The sequence below is a fragment of the Alosa pseudoharengus genome, unplaced genomic scaffold (genome assembly GCF_046254945.1).
Source record: "Alosa pseudoharengus isolate Yale_2024_CS ecotype anadromous, Long Island Sound unplaced genomic scaffold, YU_APseudo_1.1 YU_APseudo_1.1_scf_1, whole genome shotgun sequence".
NCBI lineage: Eukaryota > Metazoa > Chordata > Actinopteri > Clupeiformes > Clupeidae > Alosa > Alosa pseudoharengus.
The window spans coordinates 995,881-1,012,680 of record NW_027468564.1 but is presented as its reverse complement, the minus strand read 5'-3'; the positions used below and the strand labels follow the sequence as shown (position 1 = coordinate 1,012,680).

The 16,800-nt window shown below is 41.2% G+C and overlaps 1 protein-coding gene across 1 annotated transcript in view; it reads right to left on the bottom strand.

Moving 5' to 3' along the window:
- Nucleotides 1-9,310, bottom strand: part of LOC143119761 (NACHT, LRR and PYD domains-containing protein 3-like) — a 203,447-nt gene extending 194,137 nt beyond the window's left edge. Inside the window, exons 1-2 of the mRNA XM_076281329.1 lie at nt 9,233-9,310; nt 8,962-9,136 (exon numbers count right to left, since the gene is read on the bottom strand). The gene's annotated coding sequence lies outside the window, so the exon portion shown is untranslated. The remainder of the gene's footprint in view (nt 1-8,961; nt 9,137-9,232) is intronic.
- Nucleotides 9,311-16,800: the final 7,490 nt, after the last annotated feature.

Genomic DNA, 16,800 nt, shown 5'->3' with positions numbered 1-16,800 from the left:
GGTCCCAGCACGTACCCAAGGAATGCGATATCGGTCTTGTGGAATTAACATTTTTCAGCCTTCGCAAACAGCTGGTGGTCCCGGAGGCGTTGGAGCACCTGGCGGACATGTCTGATATGCGTAAGGATATCAGGTGAGTAAATCATGACGTCATCAATATAAATAACTACGAATTTACCCAACATGTCTCTGAATATCTCATTCATGAACGATTGGAAGACACTGGGAGCGTTCGATAGCCCATATGGCATAACTAAATATTCGTAGTGACCCCGATTGTTAATGAATGCCGTCTTCCATTCATCCCCGGGTCTGATCCTAATCAAATTATATGCACTACGGAGGTCCAATTTCAAGAAAATCTTCGCCGTGCGCAGCTGTTCCAGGGCAGTGGGGATCAAAGGCAGCGGATAGCGGAATTTGACCGTAATAGAGTTAAGGGACCGATAATCAGTACAGGGCCTTAGACCGCCGCCTTTCTTCTCCACAAAAAAAAAAACAGAAGCTGCATGGGAGGTGGACGGTCTAATGAACCCCTGACTCATAGCTTCGTCGATGTACACTTCCATAGCTTCTGTTTCTGGGATTGTTAACGGGTATACTCGACTTCGGGGCAATGGGGCGCCCAGCAATAACTCAATGGGACAATCCCATTTACGGTGCGGTAGCAATTTGGTGGCTTTAATCTTAGAAAATACATCCGCAAAATCCTGGTATACAGAAGGCACGTTCTCAGAATTAAGAGTGGCTGGACTTTCGATTGACGTTGAACGGCAGGGGAGTGATAGACAAGCTGTAAAGCACTCAGTGCCCCAGGATATGATTTCGCCAGACCTCCAGGAAATTACAGGGTTATGTTGCTGAAGCCAGGGATGGCCTAACACTAATCGATCATTGGGGGAATTGGTGATTAATAATTGTGTCTGCTCTGTGTGATGGCCCCAACCATGAGCTGTAATGGAATAGTTTGGTGTGTGATCTGCCCTGTTCCCATAGGCTGGCCGTCAAGTGCGTGAATCGTGAGTGGCGGTTCTATGCATTGGATGGGGATTCCCAGTTTCATCACTAACGTTGTGTCGATGAAGTTTCCAGCAGCACCGGAGTCGATTAATGCTGGAAGAGAGTGAGAGATCGATGTGACAATAATCTTAGCTGGAAGAGTGAGTTGTCTCTGAGAAACATTGTAAAGGAATTTTGCGCTCACCTCCGTTGCAGCTGCAGCATCACCATCTCGATCAGGTGGACGGACTGGGCAATGGAGACGCATGTGACCTGAGGCGCCGCAGTAGAGGCACAGCCGGAGTTGGAATCGTCGCTGGCGTTCCTCTCGAGTCAGCGGTGCGCGCCCAAGTTGCATCGGCTCAGGGTCGGTGGTCGATTCGGGAGGGCGTACGTGGCATCGGTCATCAGAATGGGCCTGGTCGTTGAAGAGGTCACGGTTCTGGATGTGCGGCGCTCCCGCAGCAGATTGTCAATCGACACGGACATACGGATATATGAATCCAGGTTTCTGTTATTACCCCTGCAGGCCAATTCCGTCTGAAGTTCCGGACTCAGGCCCCGGCGATATAGCGTCAACAAGGCGGCGTCATTCCATCCGCTGCCAGATGAAAGAGTGCGGAACTGGAGCGCGTAGTCCGCTGCGGTGCGCCGACCCTGACTCAGCTCACACAGGAGGCTGCGGATGTCATGGCCAGCAGCTGGATGATCGAACACCTCTCGGAAGCGTGAATGGAAGTCTTGCTTCCTAAAGGCACTGTCTGTATAAATAGTCTTGTAAATAAACTACCAGTGCTTTTTCAAAGTTCTTAATGTCTCGTTTTCAATGCCAGGGCCCTTGGAAGTCTATAGTGTGGAGCTACTTTGAGCCTCATAAATGGTGTATAACAGTGATTTATTTGCATGGCTAGCCCGATGCCCGAGGCACCCCCCTTGAAAACCTGTTGGTAGCATCGGCTAACTAGCGCCAGAGGCAGTCCATGGCAATGTGCCGGGAGCCTTGTGTGTATCTGTGTGGCGTCATGGAAACAGTTCAGTAAATATGCCAGCCGGCTAAAAACATGGCCTTGTCCGTGTTCATTTATAAGGCAAAATACTACAGCAGGGAGTTGCAGGTACCCCACCCACCACACGTCCCTCTCTGCAGGGATTAAAAATGACCACCGCAGTAGATGCTCCACCCACCACTACTGCTGATAAATGTTCTGTCCCCTCAGAGGACATGACAGGGGGATGGAGACGCTACAACTTACACTCCGCTGTTCCACACACAGACACACACACACACACACGCACACACACACAATAAAAAGAGCCTAAAAGGCACACAGAAACAGACGCCTCAGTCACCAGTGCTGAAACTCTGCTGAGATATGAGGAGAGAAGTGCATTTGAGGCCTGTTACAGCTGTAATGTCATGAACAAACATATTATTTATAAGACTTCTCTTGTGATGAGCTTGCTCTCCTGCATTCCATTGCACATTTAATTACTTTGGACAATTCCTTGTTTAACCGCCTGGACTAGTTCAGTCGCTTGCTGCCTGAACAACAAAATACTTTTTTACCTCTGCATCAATTTCAGCATGACTCAATTCTGCTATTAAAATATACTTTTTACAATGTATTGACAGAAACGTTGTCAATGGCAGTGTCTTAGGCCCATGAAGGTATTTGTGTGCCTTACTGTATATGTTAAAACAGGTAATGTGATCACTTTCGCATTTCTGTTCTACATACAAAAATCTGACTCACCACATATTAGTACAAAAGACAAACACATCATAGAAGCATATTTATTACTCCTATTTATTGTGTGCTAGTACTAATACTATTTATTACTATTTATTGTCTGCTAGTACTACTATACTATTTGCACAATATGTCCTGCTATTGCCATTTGCACACTGCCTACTGTTAACCTTGCTATTGGAGATTCTAGTCCACTCTCTTCAGTCTTTATTTCTCTGGCCCATGTTCAGACTAGTATTTTCAGTTGTGTGTTTTGGAACCGCCTGAGTTAAACAGCAGAGGAGGAGACCTGTGTACATTAGAGTTGGATGTCTCGAGACCGGTCTTGGTCTCGAGACCGGTCTCGAGACCACTTTTACGTGGTCTCGGTCTTGTCACAGTCTCGACCGTCTTTGGTCTTGGTCTTGTCTTGGTCTCGGATACCTCGGTCTTGTCTTGGTCTCATTGTCTTGGTCTTGCGGTCTCGGGTCGACATAGTGGTCGGGAGATTTGCAACAAATATGTCCATGATACAAAACATAACATTCGATAATGCAACATTAAATTATTTCGCCTTTCACGCCCTTCAAATGCAACCTTTCAAATGCAACCAATCAATGACATACATGTATTTTGTTGTGATTAAGAAACTGGCGCTCATCCAATCTAAAGACGCAAGTGTAGCCAGCGCGAAACGTTAGGTTTACGTCGTAGCTGTCAGTCTCAGTCAGACCTAGTAATAATAATGTCAGTGAATTCCGCCATCATTAAATTTGCATTCACGGAACATAAAGAAATTTGCAGTCCAGGGGCAAGAAAGAAGCATTCTGCAAAATGCAAGTTTTGCAAAGTCTCTCTCTATCATCATTGTCATGCAATTGCTATAGCCTACATAGTTTATCTCACCCAGTCTACGAAAACATTTACAGTGAGTGAGCTCACAGTCACACACATTCATGACATGCTCTGTCTCTGCATTGTTCTGTCTGTAGTTGAAATAATACCTTCTTAAATTTAATTTAAACTGGGACTGAACCTCTTACCCCAGCAGGGTTCTCAAGTCTCACGCAATGGGCGTGAGACACACGCAATTCAACAAGTTCACACGCTCACACACCACACCTTGCATTTCTCACGCAGAAATATTACTAGGGATGTCAAGGCATCTGCATAATTATTAGAGGAGGCGCAGGGATACGAGAGGATTTCTCGCAAGGTTCAGAACTAGCGCACCACTCACCAGCAAAATCAAAAAAAGAAATAGCCACCGACATCCAATCAAAAAAGGCTATTCGTTGTGTCCGGGTAAAATTCCAAAATAGCACATCCCCTCCCTACAACCACGTTATGCTTGTGTGGTGTTACACGTTTAAGATTTCAAAACTGCACCAACATTCTTTTTATTCAGAAATTCAACTGTCTGTCATTTGGTAAACCAGCCTACTTATGGTACTTTACAGGGTGTGTAAATCAAGCCTTTTCACGAACATTTGGCCTAGCCTACTTTATGGCAAAATTATTTCTTATCTATAAACTAAACTAAACTGTCGGTCATTAAGAAAACCTAATGATTGTGTCGTTATAGCTTTGTGTAAGCCAGACATCAGCAACGTTCATTTTACACGACCAATCACTCTCGTGGCTGCCTGCACTTTCATCGTCGTCACGGCTGCAACTTTCGCACTCGTTTGTGCTTTTTAGCGCCGTGTTCATCAGGTCCCGGGACACCCATCTGATCCTCCAAGGACCATGTCAACAATGAATGAAAATTAGCTGATTATTAACGAGTGTTATCAATTTGAGCGAGTATGCTACACATAGGCCTACATTTATTTCTAAACATACAGGACTGCTGCAGACAATGACCTGCCAACCACCATAATGTATAATGAACTTGCTGTCCTCGGTTTCGGCATGCACATGCTTAGTCTAATGATTCAGTGACAATATAGGCTACTCAAGTGAATAAATCAATTAGCCTAATAAATAAAATATTTGTCTCACTCAGTACATATAGGCCTACATCTCGTAAATTGGTGAGCCATAGAATATCCCAGCGTCACGATTATTATATTTCAAGATTCCAATCTATCCCACCTAAATATGAAAAGTTATTTCTACTGACATGCTTCCTGGTGACATAAAAAAAACAAATGGTTTCCCTTGATAAGGCTGACATAAGAGACATAGGCTATGCATTATACTTTCCCAGACAAAAACAAGATATAGGATGTATAGATTACAATGACAAATTCAAGGTCTCAAAGGGTTAATGCTTCTTTCCAATTTTTTTTTATAATTAGTGCGTGAGTGTAGTCCGCCTGGACTAGTTCAGTCACTTTCTGCTCTGAACATGTCAACATGTCTTTAACTCTACCTCTACATCTATTTACCAGTAAGTATAAATCAATTCTGCTTTTAAAATCTATGAAATACTTTTAATAATGTATTAACAGAAAACCGTGTCAGTGGTGCCTATTAATCATACCCGGTATGTATGCGACTTAAATGGTAAAATAAGTCTAATAACTACATACATCATTACATACTAGTACAAAAGCCAGTAACACTTTACAATATATATACTTTATAATATATATATAGAGAGAGAGACTCGTTAAAAAGTGATCATGAAAACTGATTGGTTACTGGACAGGTAAAAAATTAAATTGTATCTTTTGCCCCCTTGCTGTGTGTCATCAGTGTTGATTCCCTCCAAATTGAAGAACAGCAACTATCAGTCAACAGTTCTACCATACCGTGTGTGATTACCATTAAAATGAGTAAATGAAACTTCAAACAAATGAGTTTATTTCAAACATTTTCTAAAAAGCCTAAATGCAATGATGCACTGGCGTCCTCTGCTTGCCAGCCGTCTCCGGTACCATCTGAAATGGCTAGCGGTCAGGCTGAGGCAGAGTCCTCCACTCCACCAGTAGTAGCCCTTAGCAGCAATGGAACAATCAGTGCTAACTGTCCAGGCCCCTCGTGGAAGCCGGCTGAGACAGAGGCATCCTCTCAATCCAATCCCACGTTATCCCCTTTTCCCTACTCCATGTCAATGATAAATGCTAGCTGTTGTTCATCCTTACAGTAACTTTCCAGACAGATGAACTATGACTGAATCGGACTCCATCAAACTCCATGTCTTGCAAACCTGATGTAAACCACACAGAGGGTGGATAGCTCCTTCAACACTGATTTTTGGTAAACAGAGAAAGTGGCAGAACAATTTTTCAAATTCGAATTATCCATCAATGAGTCTAATACAGTCTGTTTAAGGATAGCCTGGTTTGTGTTGCATGCATACTGTTCTCGTCCAGTGAGTTAATTCTCAGGACTAAGCCATACTGAGCAATGCCAAAAAATAGTTGTGAAACACATAGCCACACAAGCACACCAGGCTGCCCAGTTGCGGGCTTCAGAATTTGTCCAAATATGCACAGGTAAAAAGCCTTCCATTTGCGCTATATTGGATCACTCCCACCAAGAGACAACAGAACGCAACGGGCATGGTATAACAGCAATCATCGACCTGATCAATACGTGTGGTCATCAAAATGTAGCTCTTACAGGTCATACAGACGAGCAAAGCAATGTCCAGGCTGTTTTACAGTACTGTGCAAAGGGGGATGCCACCCTAAAGCAATACTTAGAGCTTGCACTTGCCAACGCAACTTATTGTGGCCACCAAACAAACAGAACAAAATAATTGAATTGTGTGGAAAACAGATTCAAAATGCAATTCTTCAGAAATGTCAGTCTGTCAAATGGTTTTCTGTCATAGTAGATGAAACAGCTCATATCAGCAATTCTGAGCAAGTGTCATTATCAGTGTGTTACGTGCATTCTGACGCAGGCAACTATTCAGTGAGAGAGGACTTCTTGTGCTTCATCTCCACTGCTGAGACAACAGGTGAGGCATCAACTAAGATTGTGCTTGACCAATTAAACAAATTCAAATTAGACCCAATGAACATGGTAGGACAGGGCGATGACGGCGCAGGCCATGTCAGTGGCAAGGTGCGCGGGGTGCAAGCCCACATCAGACATCTCTATCCTGCTGCTACCTATACTGTATGTGCATTGCCCAAATCATGCACTGAACCTGGCCATAGTGCATTTCACATGAACTCCATTGATTAGAAATTCACTGAACATCATCCAATACATTGTGTTTCATATCTGCTTCCCTCAAAATGGCTACAGATATTCTTATGTGACCAAAGCAACCAACATTTACAAAAATTCTCTGAGTCTTGCTGGTTCCAACACAATGCATGCATTGCCACTGTGATTAAAAATTATCAGCGAATATTCGTGACAATGCCGAGGCTACAGACAGAGGGGTTATTGTAAAGCCAAACAAGTCATAGGATAAAAGCTGATGTTGACACCCTCCATGCACACACACACACATGTGCACACACACACACACACACGCCTGCACACACACACACACACGCCTGCACACACACACACAAACAAACACACATGTGCGCGCGCACACACACACACACACACACATGGCCTTACCAAACATGGGTACTACTGCATGCATGGGTCCAACATGGGCTACCCAAATGAATATATACTGTACAGTATAGGCTGGAAATGGGCTTTCTGAACATGGGACTGTGTGGATCCCAACTGGGTCACATTCTCAGAAGAAAATACAAATTGTATCTTACAATGATCTATAGCCTATGACATGTTATGCCTGCACTGAAGTAAAGTAAAGTTGATCTTTATTGTCTCCGTCAAGCACAAAATGTCTTGGGCCTACGAGAGTATAGGCTTCTCACATGCAACATGTCACAACCTGGCTATTACGAAACACAATATGAATACATAAATTATTGCACTGTTGCCCTACTTAGGTTATCGCACTGCCATATACTGGAATATTATCCAATGCCCCTCCCCCCACACTCTCATCTCTTATTGTTGAGTATAGTTTGATAGATAGCGGTACTAATGAGAATTCATATCAGCTTATTGTTGAGTAGTTTTATAGATAGCGATAGGGTACTAATGAGAATTCATATCAGCTTATTGTTGAGTAGTTTGATAAATAGCGATAGGGTACTAATGAGAATTTATATCTGTTTAGCTTATTGTTGAGTAGTTTGATAGATAGCGATAGGGTACTAATGATAATTGTTATTTATTTATATCTGTTCAGCTTGCATGTTGGTAGCCAATACCTTCTGCCTGAAGGCAACAGTTCAGGGCAAAAACATTGTTGTGTGGCAATAAAATATTAGCTCATCTTATGCCATTCTGCTCTGTTTTTCAACCGCTGAAATGCCAATATGACTCTGAAACAAAAACAGCTCTTAATTTCAAGAGAAATATAATGAGCGTTGAATAAATCTTATCTAGTAAAGGACATTTTTACTTTTTTGCTTGCTTTCTGGAATCCATTTCCTTGAAGCTCGGCTCTCCCTGTGGAGGACTGGCTGGACTTGTTTCAGTCACAGGAGTGTGAAACAAAATCACCACACCTATTCTTACTGATCTTGTCATGGATGTTTTCTCTCTCTCTCACTCTCTCTAACTCTCTCATTTGTAATTCAGGGCGATATAAATGAAAATAACACTGGTATCAGAATATCTCACTTTTCTTCTCAGTTTTCCCTCTTCATGTCTATGGGGAATGTATTTGATGGCTACAGTATGTTTGAAACAGAGCTCAACATCTCATCTTATTCTCATTTTAGGTTCAAGTCCTGGAAGTAAATTTCTCATTTTAAGTTTGAGGTCTTTTGGGGTTTTATGGGGTGAATCGTGACCATACAACACTTCATTTTGAGCAAAAAAGTGACAGAAAAAAGAAACAAGGCAAAGACTGTGCATATTTCAATTTCTGAGCGAAATAAGAGCTCATCTCAAATGGCATATTTTTCAAGGTCTTCCAACTTAACGATAGTTAAATGCGCATCCTCTTCCTCTTGAATTTATAACAAGATGACTAACCTACTGTTTGCATTGAGCAAACGCAACTTTCAAGGTGAGAAAAACATTGTTAATTGGATGGCCACGCATTGCTCCTCACCTCCTTGGTCACCATCTTGTTCGAACAAATGTGTATACTATTGCCTTTATATAGGGCCACAAATAGGACTCCATACAAACATTACAAACAAATGTTACATACAGACACCTCCAAACCTCAAGAGAAATGTAATGAACATTGCATACAACTCACTTAGTAAACAAAGAAACTTACAGTTTTGAGTTTTATTCACTTGTAATGTCCTTGAGTCTCAGACGCTCCCTGTAGAGAACTGGCCAGAACTGGACTTGTTTTGTTTTAGGAGGTTAAGGTCTGCTGATCAACCACAGAACCAATAAGTCATCTGTAGAGAACTGGCTGGACTTGTTCTACCTCAGGAGGTTAAGGTCTGCTGATCAACCACAGAACCAAAAAGTCATCTTGTCATGAATGTTTAACCTGATTTGAGCGTGTTTAATAAAATGATTTTATCTATTATGATTACCGCAAGCGTGAGTTGTTTTTTTTGTCAACTTGCTGAATTTTTGGTCAACGATTCCCCGGGACACACATGAGCCGCTCCCTGTAGAGAACAGGAGGATGAGGCGTGGTCCGAATATCAAGAGCAAAACATTTTGTCATAAATGTTTAACTCCTTCCTCACACAGATGACTGACAAATCTCATCACACACACCATGGACATACAGTATGCTGCTCTTATCTCCACCCTCCCCATCATGATCGATCCTTTTAATCCTCTCTCTAACACCCCACTTTTTATACCACACAGTTTGATCAAATAACAGTGAGTTTGATTAAAGAACTAAACAAAAATCAAACTAGAATGTCTAGTCTAGTCCTGTTGATGCAATCAGCAGTGAAATGCCTACAATTATTGATCCAGTCATGAATCTTTTACTAGAGTGTCCAGGAAGAGAAGCGTCATACCTTTATACATTAAGGAACTAAATAGGTTGCATCTTCCAGGCATATAATTCAAAACAATAGGTGGTAAAGTTGACCTCAGGCTTCTTTCTGTGACGTTCTAATAGATCTGACCACCGTGACCATGTTGCTTTACTGTATACTCTAACAGGAACAATAGTTGGAAATCTATGGGCACTTTTATCACCATTCTGCTCTTTAACCTTTTACTGCCAGGGCCACAAATTGGATTCCATATGAACATTACATACAAATGCTACATACAGACACCTCCAGATATCAAGAGAAATGTAATGAACATTGCATACAACTCATATTTAGTAAACAAAGGAACTTACAGTTTTGAGATTTATTCTCTTGTCATGTCCTTGAGTCTCAGACGCTCCCTGTAGAGAACTGGCTGGACTTGTTCTGTCTCAGGAGGTTAAATTGTGTTCATTCCATCACCAGCAAAGCAACTCATCTTGTCATGAATGTTTAACTCTTTCCTCCTCATTCATGTATGTCTCTTCTAGTTATAGTCATATAGCATGTACTGCATGAATAAAAATAACACCGATGTCAGAATCCAGGTCTCACTCTTCCTCTCTCTTGGTCATCCCTCTAACTTCATGTCCATAAAGTATGTGTACGGCTTGTACCACATATATCTTATGTTTCTGTGTATACAGTATGCATGAACATGTGTTTGTTAGAGTATTTTGAGGAGATGTTTGTCACTGACTTCTTTTCAAAGAAAGGTGAGCACAAACGAGCACAAAATCCATGGTGCTAAACTGCTTATAAATATCTCCACAACCGTTAGTGCTAAAATCAAACAGAGACAACCCATTGAAAGAGCAGAACACACTTTCAAATGATAATTATGACCGCCGCTAGCGAAGCTAGCGAAGCGGTCATATAGGGATTGTCAAAGTTTTTTTTTTTTTTTTTTTTTTTCCTCGTCATCTACTTCCTGAAATTTTGGTCAACGATACCCGGGGCACCGAAACACCGGGGCACATGAAATTTGGTGGGTATGTAGCCCCACTAGACTTTTACGGAAAAATTTCGTTTGGTCCCCGGGGGCCACTCCCCCTCCGCGCGGGGCCCCCCGAAACCCAAAAAATGCAGTTTTTCCTAAATAACTACCTGAACCGTGGCACCGAGGATGAAGACATTTTTATGGTATGTTGGTCTCAAGGGCCCACATAAACCTAGCCCATAATCACTCATTTGTGATTTGCACCCCCCCGGTAACAAATGAAAATGCAATACAATTCTGCTTTAATCGCCCCTCTCTTCAGTTAAGAAGTTCAGAACTGCACCAAATTTTATGTGTATGATTAACCTGACATTCTCTGGGGGTATGCCAAGTTTCGTAGAATTTCATCCATGGGGGGGTCTAAAAAATTAAGTTATGTGTACATTTAGTGACTGTACACTCATTGGCCTGTAGATAGTGGTGCACACATATACACACACACACACACACACAGGCACGTATTCCATCAGTATCGGCAATTAGAACGGCCGATACATAATTACACATTCAGTAGGATTAAAGGAAAACCACATATTCATCATAATAATAATTTGGCTGCATTTCCAGTATTGGCGTCACGTAGTCGTTTGTCCACTAGATGGCGCATCGTTGCAGTGAGACTAATTTTGTTGGAAGTTAATCTAAAGTGGGTTGAAAAGACACTACGCTTCCTACAAGGACAAGACTGTACAGTAGTTTGCCGCAGAGAACGTCTAAGGGTAGGATGATTTCTGCATGACATGTAATTCCCATTTCCTCTTGAAGCCGAAATAAATCTGAGAATGTTTATCGGACATGCTTGTTTTTTACTGCAGGTAGGCTACGTTAATCCTATCAATAGCAGAACGTAGGTAAAATAATGTTACCATTAGCATGGTTGAGTGATGGAGGCCAATTTGATTATTGATGTATTTGTAGAAAACCATAAATGCGTGTATAGGCTATCAAGCAAATTGATAACAGCACTAATTGTATCTTTCGACTGTCATCTCATTTGCTTATGACCATAACCTAGGCTACTAACAGGAGCTAAGTGAGTTAGCCACAATACGTTCGCTACGTGATGTTTTTTTAATGGAAAATATATAGGCCTGAAAGATAACCTGTCTATGATGCATCCTAAACACCGGGCTGGGACATTTCTGCTCGAAGTCTCAAAAAGCAGTCAACGTTCATTCCCAAACACCCATGTAGGCTACTTCAATCCTCTATTTTTAAGGAAGAGCATGGCTCAAAGTAAAGTAACTGACACTACATAAATTCGTCAAAGTGAATAATTTGTGTCAACTCGCCGCAATGTAGATTTATTAACGCACCCGTGATGATCTACATCTCCATTTAAACCAGATGTTTTAGAGCGCACGTTGAGATGTATTCAGGGCAGGGCTGTACCTACACATATTTGTTGCACGTGCTACAAAAATCATTCTTTGCGATGAATGATTTAGTACCAACGTTACACCGGTCAGATACAGTTTTGCCTATGGCTATATCGTGAGACTGAGGCGCTTTTTGTTTGTTCGAAGTGCGTGTTTAGGGTGTGAGAGGGGAGTCGATGTGCTTTGATTCCAGCTTGGTAGTTGTAGTCTATGCGATTAAAAAACACGTGTGTGTGAAGTATCCAAACAATGATAACGCTTTCATTATGGCTGCTTTAGCCACAGACCTTGAGCTATTTAGAAGTGTCCACTTCATTCGCCCTTTCGGTGATTCACACTACTTGAAATGTATTACTACTGATATGCATAACTTTTCGCCAAGAGGTGGCAGCTTGATACTGTAAGGTGTAAGCCATTGGTTCCAAAGGAGATTTTATTTGGGTCGCCAGCATAGCCTAGTGACAATTTGTGTTGTGTAATAGGCCTAGCATAGGGCCTACCTTAGGCCTATATAGCTTATAGTTTGTTAACAGTCACGGTTTTGTCATAACTCCCTCTATGCATTTTTGCATTTAGAATAGCTCTGAAACCGGGGGGCGAACACGTCGCAGGGGGGGCGCCAAGTGCGTGGATATCTCAATCGCAAAATTAAACAATATTTCTATCGGGCGCCTAGCATGGACTAGGCTGGGTGAAAATCAAAAGATTGCGTCAAAAGATTGAGCTTGGTCTGGCGAAAGCCAGACTAACCATGGACCTCATAGTTGCAAAATGCAAGGGAACATGAATCAGCATATTATTTGCACAAACAATAACGGACAGTAGCTCTTCAACTTTGCCCGTTAAAATGTGTATGAACAGTCTCGCAACGCATTTCATGAAGGCCCTTTTGGACATGTCAGTTATTTGCTCCACTGGGTAAAACGGCATTTTGTTTTAAACTACTGGTATTTCATTTGTGCATTGACAATAAAGCTGAATATCATATGAACTAGATGACTAAACTTGAATGTAGAAGAAACATTCACAAAAATCCGTGACATGACCTCTCTTCTTGATAGCTGTTGAAAACTGCATGGAACTGACAGGGATTGTTAATAAATAAATTACATTATGCTGCAACCTTCTGCTTTTCCCAAATACAATGTAGCCTACAGGTGTACCTTTCATCAGTCTAGTTGCAATGGAAGGACTGTGATGAACTGCCCTACTTGTGATTGTTTAGAGATTTTAAAGGTTTTATAACAATGCTACAAATGTTTTGGCCCAGAAACAAATCTATTCACCTTTGCAGCGCCAGTAGGCTACTTTGTGTGCCAAACAAGCATACACAAAAGTTTCAAGAGTGGGGGATGGAGTAGAAGATGGAGACAAATTCATTAATATGATTTATTTTCGCGGAATGGATGTACAGGACTGAGCGGCGGTCATATTTTGTACCGCTATGCGGTACATCTAGTTTGGTATGTAATCTGAGGTACAGGCTAAATAAATAAAGTACACTAACAATGCTGTTTGCATACAACACACCATTATAACAACCTAATTAAAAAACATGTTTAATTTTAAATGAATAGGCTATAAAGTCTATAATTAGCAATAATAGGCTAATTAGTGTCATAGGTAGTGGTAGATATATCAACATAGTTATGCCAGATTTAGTAGAAGCAGATCTGAACGTTGTGAAACACATGGCCCTCAGTTTCAGAAACTGTCACTTCTCAAGTAAAAATCATTTAAGTAAAGTGACCAGAGTATAAGAAAGTCTCGCATGATGACTTAATAAGCACATATGCTATCAGCCTAATATTAGGCTACCTTCAGTGGCATTTACTGGAGGGAAACTCCAATGTCATGTATCAGCTATCTCTTTGTCTCGTTCATTCTGCAAATATAACTGAGTCAAGTCTTGTTTGGTTATCTGTTATTATGCAGTAAGCAGTTTGTTTATGTAGGGACTAGAAAACTAAAATGCTATTTTAAGCTGTTTTAAAGCCTACTTTTGGTGTTATAAATACAACATACAATACAATAAAATATTGTAAGATATTTTAGCTTAAACTTAGTCACCACAGTAAAGTAGGCTAGAGAATGTTCGCTCTAAGCATTATAGTTATTACTCTATAAACATCTAGGCCCACAGATTCATGTGTACAGAGGCCCGATCATTATTATTATTATATTTTCTATTTTTTTTTGGTGGGGGGGCACACAGGATAAGCAGTGTGGAGGTCACTTCCTTCTTCCAAACACATTTAGGCTGAACCCCAAGACCCCCTGAGCCGTGAACCCTCAAAAACTGAACTAACATGATTCAATTTCATGATGTCATGTATGACAAAGTGACCTATATGAGAGATGAAATATGTGTTGTTTTTTTGTTTAAAACACTTACAACCTAATACTTTTATCAATTGTTTTAATATATCTTGTTTTTGCTTCTAATCAAAAGTGCACACAGGGGTCACATTTGACATATGTCTGTAAACTTGATTTAGTGATAGAAAACTATGTTTGTAATTATTTGAAGTAATGAAAGATTTTTACTGAATAACTGCAAAATTAACTTAGTTTTGATTCATTCATATATGTATTTCCTATTATTATATATTTTTAAATAAATTCTTTAAATTTACCCTTCGTGGTCCGTTCATGTCATCTCTGACATTTTTGTTTATGTTCCACAAACCCCTGAAACATGACAGTGTGTGTGTGTGTGTGTGTGTGTGTGTGTGTTTCTGAGTGTGTTTGTGTTTCGAATCCGACCCAACCAGTGGTCATGTCGTATTGTCACCCCATCTCTCTCTCTCTCTCTCTCTCTCTCTCTCCCCCACTCCCTTCCTGTCACTCTTCAGTGTTCTATCGATCTAAACAGACAAAACACCATAAATATGTGTAAAAACACCATTTCAACTGGGCATATTACATTACATTTATACATTCAGCAGATGCTTTTATTCAAAATGCTTTACAAAAATGAGAGATGACATTCAAGCTACAACACAGAGGAGACCTTTAGGACTGTGGAGAGACCTGTATGAATTAACACTACAACAATCAAGACTCGAGCAGGAGAGTAGTAAAGATACAAGTGTTAGTCAAAGTGTAGAAGAAATGAGGTAAGCGGTTATTCAAAATCCATGTATTTGATTGTCCTGTAAGACATCTAATTGGTTGTACTTATTTACAAGGGTAACTAGTATGACACACATGCATGAAACTTAGTACCAGCCTACAAATACAAATCCAATACAAAATTGTATCACAACAACTAAGAATCGGAAATTCATGTTTTTCATTAAATGATTTCCACTTCAACACGGGGTAATATGCTTTAAAAACTACACGCTGAGTATATTACAAAAGAACTTTAAAGCGTGACTCCACCGTGTACAGCAGACACAGGAGAGAGAAGCGTGTTGAGTTCAGGTGCTGAGGTCAGCCATCTCCACCTCATCTCCACTCTGCTGACCCTCTCTGCTCTGAGGTCCAGAGGTCTGCTCTCCTCTTCTGCTCCTCAGCTTGAACCAGATCACAGCAGTGACCAGCCCCAGCAGCACACAGCCTGCACACACTATTGGAAGTACAAATATGTAGTAATTATAGTGAAAGCTGTACACAAGGTGGATCTCTCCCTCATAACAAACCCTGACATTTGACTTGTCCTCTCCATAGACTCTCCATGTGTACACGCCACTGTTCTCTGCTATGAGGTTGGATATGGTCAGAGAGTGATTAGGGTGTGAACTGGACACTGTCACCCTGTTCCTCAGATCCTCAGGCATTAGCACAGATTTATTGTAATTTCGATTAAAGTCTAGAATCGGAACCTTTGGTTGTAGAACTTTCTGACGGTACCACTGGACCCCTTCAAAAGACCCAGAGTTAATCAAATCAGCACTCTTTTCCAGAATCACACTTTCACCGTGAGAAAGCATCACATCCAAGGAGGGGACTTTGGTGCAAACATACAGATGAAATGCCTTTATTGGTAAATAGACCCCACATACATACCTCCCAGAGTGCTGTAGTGACACAGAGGGAATGATGAGGGAGTAGTCCCCAGTCTGGCTGCCGTTGAGCATGTACTGATCTCTCTGATTACTGCTGAGACTGACATCCCCATTGGGAGTGATCCATTGTATTTTACCGGAGATTCTACTGAGGAACTCTCCTTTTCCAATGCAAGAAAGAGTCACATTCTCCTTTTCATGAGCAAAGACATTTTTAGGGATTATGTTCAGAGTCCTTTGACTATAACTTTGGCATTGTGTTCCTCTCCATGTAATACAGTAGAAATTAGTGTCACCATATGTCACCCCAGAGCAGGGGTGGGCAAACTTTTTGGCTCAAGGGCCACATTGGGTTTTGAAAATTGGCCGGCGGGCCACACAACCCCCCCCCCCCCCCACGACACACGCCTAAAAAAAAAACATTTTTTATAGCCTATAATTTAGTATGAAAAGTATTTGTTTTAAAATACTGCTAATTTGTTTTAAAAATACTGGTAATTTTATGCTGTTTAACAAATAAATTGTACACTATCGCTTTAAGACAGTCGCTTTAATTCACGTTTATTTCTCAATGATCTTCTGCCTGCTCCACTATGGCTAGTGCTGTACCTACGGCTGGGCCCTCTCACAGTTTTTAAATGGTCAGTAGTGGGAACTACTGTTGCCTTCATGATTTCCTTTTAAAACTTTCTTATAAGGAGGAGATATCAA